Raw genomic sequence first — 13,273 nt, 5'->3', positions numbered from 1 at the left:
TCTCCCTCCCTCCCTCCCTCCCTCCCCCCCCCCCCTCTCTCTCTCTCTCTCTCTCTGCTTTGTCCTGTGAAGGCAGGCCAGCTTCTGCAGTTATGGAACTTCCCCTGGATCTGTAAGCTTCAATAAATCCCTTCCTCCATAACTGTGCCTGGTCTAGAAGTTTATCTCAGTGAACCTGAATCTGTCTGTTACACCCAGTATCTATATAAGCTAGATGCACAGGTGACACATGCATCTGGAGTTTGTTTGCATTGGCTGGAGGCCTTGACATTCGCTTTCTCTCTCTCTCAAATAAATAAATAATTTTTAAAAGTTCTTATAATGACTGCATACATGGAATAAAGACCTTCCTGCTAGATTTAAGCACAATTTACACTGAGTTCCATCACAAACCATCAAGCACACAAATAACACTCATTGTTAGATAGCCATATTTAATTCAGAGGAGAAGAAATCTTTGCATCACCATTATCAAAGAAAACATAGTGTTCTTATGAAAGCAACATGTACACAGGTATAAGAGATTCATCAAGAGCCTTTTGCATAATATCAAAGTAAATTTGTTTCCTAGATTCCATCTATGTTCCTAATGTTTACATACTCCACATTGTAACAGCAAGCAAGTCTTTTGAATTTTTCTTCTACTCTTTTATAAGGACAATGAATATAAAATAAACAATCAATTTTTTTTGTTTGTTTGTTTGTTTTTGAGGTAGGGTCTCACTCTGGTCCAGGCTGACCTGGAATTAACTCTGTAGTCTCAGGGTGGCCTTGAACTCACAGCAATCCTCCTACCTCTGCCTCCCGAGTACTGGGATTAAAGGCGCGCGCCATCACACCTGGCTCGGATTTTTTTTTTTTTTTTTTTTGACAACGCATATCTAAAATGAAGCATAGGTCCATTTCCAAAAGGGGAATGCATAGTGCCTAGGAAGCTGGTGCATTGCAACAGATATTTTGTATTTTTGTTTTATTAGAGATATAGGGAGGGAGGGAAAGAGAAAGAGAGGGAGAGACAAAGGCAAGAGAGACTGATAGAACTGGCATGCCAAGGCCTCCATCCACAGCGATCAAACTCCAGATGCATGTGCCTCCTTGTGTCCATGCACTTTATGTGCAAGACTTACACTGCTTCTGCATAGTCAAACATGAGTCCTTGGGCTTTGCTGGCAAATGACTCAATTTCTGACCTATCTCTGTAGCCCACTATTTTTCACTTTAAATCATACTGACTCATTTATATGGTATATGTCCAACTTTGGGTTGCTGGGCAGAGTATTTCCAAAAGGAGAAAGTTTAAGAAAAGTTCATCTTAAAGAAGCTATTATATCCAGAAATTTAAACAAAATAAAGTCATCTAGCAAACTTGAGAAGTGTGAGCTACCATGAAAGTTACATTTAGAAGTTACCATGTGAATTTCTAGTCCATTATTTTGGGGTCTTTTATCATATGCAGCTGTTATGTGGTTACCTGGATGTTTCAAAATGGTAACACTGAGAGACATGAGCAAGTCTTTTTTGAATCTAGGTAAGTACTTTCTCTACGTCCAGCAGATTATTCCAGATAGTGAGAATATAAAAGAATCAACAATGCATCATTCCTTCTTGTCCCCATTCACAAATTTTGTTTTTCTTGAATATTGTCAGTTAAGGGACTATTGTATTCCCTTAACTAATTTTTTTTTCAAATTTTTATTAGTTATGGACATATTTAGTATGTAAATACCCTATGTTGGTACCAACTTTCCCTCATCCCTGCCCCTTTTCTGAAGGGGCCTTCCTTGTTGGGGATGCAGGTCATCCCCATAGGATAGTGGCGGGGGGGTCGTGTATTATGGTTGCAGCAGTCAATTATGGGGGAAAGACAATGTCTCTGTGCGTAATGTCCCAACTTGTGACTCCAACAATCTTTCTTCCTCCCTCTTCTGCCAAATTCCCTGAGCCATATTGGGTGTGTTTTAAGTCTACTTTTGTGATGGGCACTTAGAAGCTTTTGGATCTCTGGTTTGGTAGGTGGTGAGTGTCCTAAATGTCTATCTCTTCCACCTTTGTGCTGATATAAAGTTCACTGAGAAAGCATTACTCTTGCTCATTTCCCCAATTTCTCTGTGGTAATTTTCCTGATTAGATAAATTAGTAAGTAATACTTTCTTGTTTATATTCCTTTTGGGACTTGAGAGGAAATTAAAATGCATGGTAACATTTCATAGGCTGTTAATATACTTTGTCTTGGAGATATACATATATTTATTTATCCCCATATATATCCTATATCAAGATATCATATTGCTTTCAGTGTGTTTTGTTGTAAGTTAATTAGCTTCCTAGTTTATTTAGTATTTAAGCAGATAGCTTCTCTGAATGTATTATGAGAATTTACAGACACAAAGATCCAATGAATAAGAGTCATTGAGAGCAGGATTCTGAAACTGAATGAAACACTGATTGAAATTCAGTCAATTTTGTTACACTGGAAAAAAAAATCCCTTTTTCTATTATTAATCCCTTGTGGTGGCAAAAAACTCATTAGATTCAATGGTTTAAAATAATGTATTGTGATTATTCTGTACAACAATTTCCCAATTAATTTAACCTTAGTTTTGAACTGTTTTTTGAGCAGGTTTAATGAATATGAGAACACCTCTGATATCTATAACTTAACTTACCAAAAATTGTTTAAGATGGCTCCATTGATTATTTTCCTGTAACTTCAAATCCAACAAACATGTGCAAATGACTTCAGTTAATTTAAACTATGCTGATATGTAAAGTTTAGTTAACACACTGAAATAGCTCATCTGTTCATATCTGTTGTAACTTTGGCTCTTGTCACCACATCACCATAAATGCATGTGGAACATATGAGAACTATGGCTACAATGCATGTTCATTTGCTCTGACAACCTCATTACCTCCCCTTTTGTCTTACCCAAATCTTTATAGTAAATTATATATGTAGTTATTTATTTATATAATATACATCATTGTAATATGTTCCTCTACAAAGGTAGAGAAACAAATTTTGATTGTTTGGTATATCATTTCAATCCCATTGAAAAAATGAAAAACCATAAAAGGTCAATGAGTCAAGCATTTAAGGGCAAGCTGCATCGTCTCTCCATACTACTCTAGTTTACTTAAAACTAATGGTATCCTAGAACACAACTGGCCCACATGGAACAGGAAAACCAATGAGAGGCAAGAGAAGGTTAATCAATTAAAGATTCTTCATTCATCCATGAATAAGCCTGGAGGAAACTTTCACAGTGGATTGTGGGAGGTTGCCATTGAGGCTGGCCGGTATAATATAATTGTTATTTGTCTATGGGAGACTATTTCAGCATATTCCATAGACTCTTCTCAGTTTTCTCCTTTCTCACAATGTTTAAAACTTCTAACCCTCAAAAACTATTTGATTCTCAATATATGTTTTCATATTTTCTTTTTAAAAACCTAAACATTGTCATCTAGGAATTTGGTAATCATTGTAAGGCAAAATTACTTGTCTCATTTTGTTTTACTTTTATACTTGTTACTTTGATATAGTAAAAAAAAAAAAAAAATCCTACTCTTGGACCTTCTAATATTGTTATGTATAGTGTGTGAAGTCCCAACCAACTCCCATGCATCACAATAAGGACCCTTTCTATTGACCACTTGTTACAGTTTTTATTTATTTATTTATTTATTTATTTATTTATTTATTTTAAATTAATGAGGACCAAAACGTTATATTGGCGTCCTGTTGTATACAGTCAGACAGTAAGGAAGCATGTATGAACAAGCCAAAATAACTATGGTTCATATAAATTTTCCTGTATAGTTTTGAAAAAAAAATATTAGAACCTTCCACTGTTGGGGACATTTCAAAGTAACTACACTGTTCTTCTTGGTGCAATCCATTATGCAGGTAAGGAAAGTTGCTTGCATAATTAATGCTACACAATTTCACAAATTTAAAAAGCAGACAAATTTTAGCTTAAAGGTAAACACCTTTCATAACACTGTCTGCTGTAGGATTCATATGCAGGCTCCTTACACAGCAAAATTCTTGACAGCTCTAACTATATTTTCTGCCTCTACTTTCATGTCTCACTCAATTTCTATCGTAATTGAATTTTAAGCTAACTATTTCACAGAAATTACCTTCAAAATAATTCTCTCATAACTTTTTCTTCTCAAATGCAGACATTTCTCAGGCGGACTCAATCAGCATTCTCAGAGACATTTTACCCATGCTTCTGTCACACCTTATAAGTGGACTTCTCTGGGAATCCAACATTAACTTTCATGTTTCGTCCACATCTTAGGAGAAATTTATGTATTCTTTCCTGGAGGGTCTTTCCCTTTCATTGTCTGTCAAGAGGAATGCTCCGGAACATGGTTCTTAGCCCTTTATTCACATCTTGACTCTACTTTCAACAATGAATGATTCATTATATCTATACTATTTTCAATCTCATTTATGTTTAGGATGACTAATAAGCATTTAAATTACATATCTGATTCAGAAATCTACCCCTCATCTCAGGCTTTAGGATACAGAAAAGTCACTTAATTTCTCTCTGCACTTAGGTTACATAGAAGGTGTCATTTTCCCCTTGTGTTTGTGAAAGTGGTGCATGTTCATGTATGAATATGCATGTGAATATATGTGGCCACATGTGTGTGGCTGTACAGGTGTATATGCCCAGAGGTGTATATTGATTTTCTTCTGTGATCACTCTATTTATTTGTTGAGACAGAGTTTCTTGTTAAAAACTATAGCCCACCAGTTTAGCTAAATTAGCAAGCCAGCTTGTGCCTAGGATGTTCTGTCTGCCTCCTGAGCACTGACATTACAGGCAAGTCATCCATCATATCTGCTTGGCATTTCCAAGGGTGCTTGGGATCTGAACTCTAGTCCTCATATTTGATACATGCATATATTTAATCCACTGAGCCATCTCACTAACCCTCTTGTGAGCTATCACTTATAATTCTTTATTTTCCAATATTCCATATGAGAAGCTTCCCAGTATCCAGCTGATTCTAGCACAAAAGCATCTCCAAATTTACTACTAAATACCTATTGCTGCAAATTAATCCAAGTGATGGTTTAGTTCTGCCCACATGGTGCAATCTAATGGTACTCCCAGTGCAAGTTCAAGTTCTGCCCTTATCCGCCATTGGATACCCAGTGCTCAGAGGGCCCGCTTACCTGTTTAAGATAATTATAGCACGATAATGCTCAGAACCTTTTTCTATTCCTTCTTGATGGAAACAGTTGCCTCTTATTCACAATGGAACACAACATTCTCTGTTCCTATCTGATTTTGTACACAACATGATGCAATTTCCCTTCACTGTGTTTCAACCAGGAGTTTTTCTATTCTCACAAAAATCCAGAAATATTGAAAAGTAACAAAATCAGAGGACTGTCCATGACTGATTTATATACTTCTTGCAAATCCAGATTATCCAAAGAGTATATTATTAAGACAGGTGAATGCATGTAGTGTAAGGGAAGAATAAAGAGCAGGAAATGATCCAAGTAAGTATAGCCAACCAATCTTTGAAATAAAAGAGCAAAGGCACTAAAGCACAGAAAACACACACACACATCTATATATCTATATCTATCTTCCTATCTATCTATCTATCTATCTATCTATCTTCCTATCTATCTATCTATCTATCTATCTATCTATCTATCTATCTATCTATCTATCTATCTATCTATAAACTGATGGTGCTAGAACCACTTGATGTCCATATACAAAAACAAAACTAGTTCATAAACTACACACAGACCTGACATTTCTCACAAACATTAACCCAAATGGGTTAATCATAAACACAAATTAAAAGTGGAAAAGTATAGATATCTCACAAGATAACATAACAAACGTAGCATAAAACATGTGTTTTCTTTAGATTTATCACCAAAGGTATAGCCTATGTGACAAATAATTGGCAAATAGGCATTTTTCATATTTTATTTTATTTTTTAATGTTTTGAGGTAGAATCTCACTCTAGCTCAGGATGATCTGAAATTCACTATGTAGTCTGAGGGTGGCCTTGAACTCATGGTGATCCTCGTACCTCTGCCTCCCAAGTACTGGGATTAAAGGCATGCATCACCACGCCCAGCTTGGTCAGCTTTGCCATATTTTAATAAACACTTATGCTTTACAAAACACGCTTTCTAGAGAACATAAAAATAAGTCACAGATTTGAAGGAATTATTAACAAAAGAAACACTTGATCAAGGACAGTTCTTTACATTCTACAGAGAAAACTCACTTGAAACTCAATAGAAAAAAGAAAGAAAGAAAGAAAAAATAACAATGTAAAATGAACCAGAATTTGAAAAAGAACTTCATCAAAGAAAATATAAATTTGTCAAATAAATGTCTAAACTGTGCTGCATATCATATTTTATTAGGAAAATACAAATTAAAACAATGAAATACTATTATGTGTTCCTTAGATATTCAGAAACTCCGACTGCAAAATACATGGAGCAAGAGTAACCCATCCATTGCTCGTAGGAATGGCAATGCTACAGCCTTTAGAGAGGACAGTACTGCAGAATCCAATGGTCTTATCATACTTTCCATATCATGGACAATGATATTTACCCTGAAGAGTTAAAAACTTGAAACCACACAAAAAGCCATAAAGAGATATTGATAGCATCATTATGTTTACTTACCAAAATATGGCAGAGAAGCAGATGCCCTTCACTAGGGCAACAGATAAGTAAATGGTGGTACATATAGACAAGAGAGTGCTTGTTGAATGTGTGTGTGTGTGTGTGTGTGTGTGTGTGTGTGTGTGTGTGTGTTTATTAGTAAGTTATGAAAGACATGAGTAAATTCAAATACACATTAGTAGATGAAGGAAACAACATTATGGAGTAGAAAAGATATTGAAGAGATCAGTTTTTCTTTCCTAGGAGCTAGGATAGAGGGAAGGGTGAATAGATGAATTACAGAGGAATTTTAGAGTATTGCTTATGCATCAAACAGTATTTCGATGCTGAACACCTATTATACATATCTCTGTACATATACAATGCATAATGCCAGGATTGAAACCTAACTTCTGAAATGGACTTCAGGGAATAATATATCAGTATCAGTGCACAGATTATTAACAAATGCTACTTATTGGGGAAATAACTCAGTGATAGAGAACTTATTTTTCATGTCTGGGACCCAAGGTTAATGTCCCAGCAAAACAAAGAAAATCACACACACACAGACAAGAAAGTGGTTTTTGAATGTGTGTGTGTAAGTGTGTGTAAAAAGCAGTGAATATATATTTCATGTTTACCTGGTGCTCAGTTTATGAAATGAAACCTTCTGACTAGTATTTATTTATATACCACAAAACAAAATTAGCAATATATATTCAATAAATTGATTGTTTGCATGAAAATAATAATGGAGTAAAAGGAATTTCAGTGTCTAAAGGTATTAGATGGTAGAGATCTCATTAAATGCAGCATAGCATTCCTCTGTATATCTTGATATAAGAAAATGATGCTTACTACCACAACCTATTTAACTATGCAATGATGTTGGCTAGTGAGTTACTATCATCACTGGTTCCATTTAATTGACATAGATATTACCTTGTTTATGTGGCATGCCTTTGGAGTGACATTAGCCATATATTATAAGAATTAAAAAGAAATCAAACAAGAGCTTTAAAAAATCTGTTTAAATAATGTTCATTGTTGAGATAAGGGAATTACTCCTTATAGAGACTTAATCATGCAATTGAAAGGGATTATTTAATTTATAAAAAAAAGATCTGCTGATCCAACCTAAGCCTATTTTATTCATATTTATTTAAACCATATCATACTGAAGTTATGTGATGCATTTTAGCAGACAGTGAAGTGAAACAAAGGAGCTTACATAAAAATGTCACTTTATCTTTCCCTTGAAATCATGGATTCATCTTCCTTCATAACCACTCAGCTTAGTCTTAAATTTTCTTGTCTATTCTTCAAGAAGATTGAGCAAGAGAGCAGGGAGGTGGGGGACAGTATGTGGGAGAGAGACTTTGTATTTAAATTATTATAAAGGACAAAATTTATGTATCTTTTCATTAGTAAAATGTACATAAAGTAAATAAGACATGGACTTACTCAAGTGAAAACAGTAAAAGAGTGAAACAAGTATACATAGATAGAATCTTTCTGGACCTCATTTATGTCTTGTTTTCACATCCAAAATCAGCCAGGTGAGAAACAGTGCTATTGTCATGGAAAATATGAATTCTCTAAAAAATATCATGAAGATGAATAGGGGCAAGGCTGGAGAGAGTGCTCATTGGTCAAAGTGTTGCCTGATAAACCTAATGACCAAAGTTTGATTCCCCAGTACCCACATAAGCCAGATGCGCACATGGTGGCACATGTGTCTGGAGTTCATTCCCAGTGGCAAGAGGCCTGGGTGTGCTCACACTCTCCATCTTCCTCTCTGTCTGCTTGCAAATATATAAAGAATAACATTTTTTTTTAAGATGAATGGAGTGAAATGTAATATTTTTTTTTTATCTTTTAGTTTCATTTTTCTTTGGAAACCATTTGAAAATAGTGAGTCTTACGTATAAAATTCTTAAGTCACAAATCATATTTTCTTTAAATACTTCAAAATCCCTTCTCACCTAATGATCATTTTTGATAATTTAATTTATGGACATTACAGTAAATATGCATATTTTAATTTTTTTTATTTATTTGCAAGGTAAGAGAGTGAGACAATAAGAAAGAGAAAAAGAGAGCAAGAGAGAGAGAGAATTAATCCATTAGGGCCGCTTGCCACTGCAAACAAACTCCAGATGTATGCACTACTTTGTGCATATGGCTTTATGTAGGTACAGTGGAATTGAACCTGGGCCATAAGGCTCTGCAAGCACCATCTTTAACCCCTGATCCATCTCTCCAAGTCTCTTAAGTACGCATTTTACACCCATATCTCAATTTAAGATTTTCTCTAGAATTCACTAGTTTAGGTATCTGTGTATTAAAGCTTATTCATATTTATAATATGTATAATAGTATAAATATTTTAGAGAAGTTTATTAAAATATATAATAATATGATACAATAATAAAATAGAAACAAAATACAGTTTAATGCAAAAGCAAAAAATGGTTGTGGTTTAAGGCAACTGATACAAATGTATCTTTACAATCTTTGTAGGGGTAATTTCAATTTTATTAACTACATAATTGAGAAAAGGGGACAAAATCATCCACATTATCAATTTGGAAACTATGTCTTAACAGAGTGAATAAAGAAAAAAAAATACTTAAGGGTAAAATGTGCAACAAACATCCACACACAAAACTAAACAAAAAGAAGGAAGAATAAAACTTGATATTCGAGGAGATGATGATGACTAGGAAACAAAAGCACCTTGTGTCCCTTTAATATGCATATGCACAGATGAACCTATAAACCAGAACATGGAATTAAGGTGCTGATGTCTTATAACTGATGGTATAACTGATGGTATTGGGGATTCTGACATTTTCATGCAAAAGACAAAATAAGGGAATGAAACAATGTTGTATCATACAACATTAGCAGATAAGGTGTAAAGGTATTTAAATATTTGATGAAGTTAAGTTTGCTGGATGACTTATTGGTCAATTTGTACCATTCAAGTATTTTTTACCACACACCTTCCCTATCTCTCACCACCCCTTAAGGACCTTGTAAAGTCCTCAAATCACAAAAGCCAGGAAACTAGTTGTCGATTTGTTGTTCAAATAAAAACAAATAGCTTATTCTACTCCTGGCAGTGAAAGTGGCAGATACATAGCTTTAGTCCATAAAACAGCATAAAGGTCAAAGGAAACCCTGGCTAAATTGTTCAGGAATCTCAATAAAATGGAAACAAAATTACAAAAGCAAAAGCAACAGAAAGTAAAGGTTCCCATTGTTTTTTATGGCATAACCATTTAATGGAAACAAATGCAACAATATACATTTTTCCAATAAAAATAACATATTTAGAAATAAGAAGACAGTTATGTTGTCCACAAATACCAAGATAAGATAAAAAATACATAGAAACCAATACTCATGACTGAGAGACATTAGGTGATACAAGCTATTATTTCTAATGTGAAACAAATTTATATTTCAATGATTTCTTTAAGCATGTCTGCATATTTTCTCAGGTTAGAAAAGCAAGAAAAACTTTTACCAATGGTGCTTCATTTTATTGTTGGCTAAGACTTCTGATCAAGTGTGAAGGACAAAGGACGGAAACCATGAAGTAATGCTTGGTTTGAAACAAAAGCTTTCAATTTTTCTACAAGGCATCACTCAAGATGCAATTCTTAAAGTCCTTTTTAGCAAAGAAAATTTTAATTTTATTTTGTCTTCCTAACCAATGTATTGTAATCCTTTATCTTGCTTTAAATATATCTTTGTGACTCATAAACTTGAAATGGAAGAACTGATATATGATGGATTTGTTGTTACTCAAGCCAGTAACCATCTTTAGATATTATATTTATGGATCAGGCAATTTTTAAAGTTGATACTTGTTTCTGAAAAGAATATTTAGGCTGAGTGTGATGGCACACATTTTTAATCCCACCACTCAAGAGGCAAAGGTAGGAGGATTGCTGTGAGTTCTAGGTCAGCCTGAAACTACACAGTAAATTCCAAGTCAGCCTGGGCTAGCATGAGACCCTGCCTTAAAAATACCAAAAAAAAAAAAAAAAAAAAAAAAAAGGCCAGGTGATAGAGTTGTAATTGAAAATACATTTCTCCCCATCTACCTTGGGATTAGCAAAATGCAGAAACCTGAAAGAGAAAGTAATGGTAAATTTAAATGGTCTGAGTGCCTCACAGTGGCTCAGAGCACAAACACAATCACATCCACAAAGGATCGCATTAAAATGATGGTACTCCTCACACTGCAGCCAAGCCAGGGCAGAATTCACAGAGGATTGGGGGGAAGAGCCTGAGCACTGCCTCTATGCTAAACCTGACAATCAGCACCAGGATGTAGGAGACAGACCCCAGGATACTCACCACCTGCGAAAGCAGAGATCCAGAGGCTCCTAAGAGCTCATCACTGAAGTAGACTTAAAACTCACCCACCATGGCTCAGGGGATTTTGAGGAACAGGGGGTGGAAAGGTTGTAAAGAGCTGCAGGTTGAGACATCATGACCAGAAGCATTCTCTCCTTCCCAAAATAACTGACTGCTGCTCCCACAAGGCATACACTACAACCCCAGGGGGATAACTTGCAGCCCCCCCACTGAGGAGTGTCATCAGTGGAATGGGGGCAGGGACAAGGCCAAAGAGGTTCCCTAACGTATCCACACGAAACATGTTGTTAGTAATAACAAACAGTTAAAAAGAGAAAAAAAAAATGATGACAGTGTCAAAAAGATGAGATGAGTGGTAATCATCAGGTTTGTGCTATTTTCCTCAGACATATGCTTAATTTATATTAAATAAGTTCCTTAGAAAGTTGGCGATTTCTGTACCTTTTGTAACTTCATGGAATTTCTGCGAGTCAGCAAGTGGCTTTCGTAGGTTTCACCCAGCAAGGTGAACCGCACGCCTGCCGCAGCAGGATATTATGTGGGCGTAACTAGTAGTTTCCAACATGGTGCACAGAAGGTGCCGCTACTTGGTATTCCATGGCAGCGGGAGACAAAATGATGGCAACACTATATTCTGCTCTGTGACTCTTCTCAAATCATGTTTCGTTGCAATTAACAATATACTCTAAAACTGATGATTTCTGACTTTCTATTCTTAAGGAATTTATGTTGGAAAGTAACATTGTTGAACAATATAAATTTTCAGTATTTTAGCAATACTTCAGATTTTCAAAGTGACTTCAGTAATTGCTATTATATTTATAACTAGGATGAGTCGCAACAGGTGTGCAATTAAGAAAACATTCTTTCGTTCCCCATATATAGGGTAGACACCACTACCATTATTGAAGTAGCCCATTCCCCCTTTATTAAGAAAATAATGAGGTGGGAAGCAGCCATGGAGTGAGGCGGGCGCACCTGCGGGCCAGCGGGCCGGGCCTCGTCGGGCACCGTGGTGCATTTCATCTTGCTCTTCAGTAGACAAGGAAAATTGCGGCTGCAGAAGTGGTATGCCACTCTCCCTGACAAAGAGAGGACAAAGATCACCCGGGAAATCATTCAGATCATTCTGCCTCGTGGTCACAGGACAAGCAAGTTTGTTGACTGGAAGGAGCTAAAACTTGTTTATAAAAAGGTATGCTACTTTATATTTTTGCTGTGCAGTAGAAAATCAAGACAATGAGCTCTTGACACTACAGATTGTACACCGGTATGTGGAGTTGCTGGACAAGTATTTTGGAAACGTCTGCGGGCTGGATATTATCTTTAATTTTGAAAAGGCATACTTTATCCTGGATGAGTTTTTCATAGGTGGAGAAATTCAGGAAACATCCAAGAAATCTGCTGTCAAAGCCATTGAAAACTCTGACATGTTGCAGGAGCCGGTCAAGAGTCAAGAGGATCGCAAGACTTATACAGTACTTTTTTTTTTTTTTTTTTTTTTTTTTTTAATTGGTGGTAACGCCATTGTTCCCACTATTTGGATTAAGAGGCTGCTTAAGTTACTAAGACCTTAGGCATGATTCCCGAGCAATTGTCTTTGCACTTTACGCCTATTACTTACTCCATGGAGGGACTCCTCCTCAGACAATGGAAGAATACTTGAGCAAACCTACATTTTAACAGCTCATCTACTTGAAAAGCCATGGGCTCTGTGTTGTGAACCTCCGAAACAGCAACGCCTTACATCCAATCTCCACAGGGCCTCTGGCACCATGCCAAAAACAACATAAAGGGGTTCGTTATGAACTAGAAAGAACGCAAGTTGTTTAGGACGAGATATTTATGATTTCTACATGTCTGTATTACACTGTATCTGGGTACTTTTTGTGGGTTCAGTTGCTTGGAATAATTTCTGCATAACTCAAAAGACTGATCAGTGTTTTGCAGTATTTTAATTCCTTAGACCTTTAAGCTAATTAAAAAAAATTAGTTGCAATTTTTTTGTTGTTGTTGCCATTTGATGTACTTACAGGCTGGAAATTGCTTTGTGATAACCAACAATTTTGAATGTGAAGTAGATCTTATATCACTAATGCCTTTCCTAAATGTTCATTATTTATTTATTTATTTATTTAGTTAGTTAGTTAGTTATTTGAGAGCGACAGACACAGAAAGAAAGACAGATAGAGGGAGAG

At 35.7% G+C, this 13,273-nt stretch overlaps 1 pseudogene; it reads left to right on the top strand.

Moving 5' to 3' along the window:
* LOC101606150 overlaps positions 1–12,758 on the top strand; it is a 36,894-nt pseudogene extending 24,136 nt beyond the window's left edge.
* Positions 12,759–13,273: the final 515 nt, after the last annotated feature.

The sequence above is a fragment of the Jaculus jaculus genome, chromosome 13, assembly GCF_020740685.1.
Source record: "Jaculus jaculus isolate mJacJac1 chromosome 13, mJacJac1.mat.Y.cur, whole genome shotgun sequence".
Lineage (NCBI taxonomy): Eukaryota > Metazoa > Chordata > Mammalia > Rodentia > Dipodidae > Jaculus > Jaculus jaculus.
Note: the sequence above shows the minus strand (reverse complement) of the source record. Positions and strands in the feature narration are given on the sequence as shown.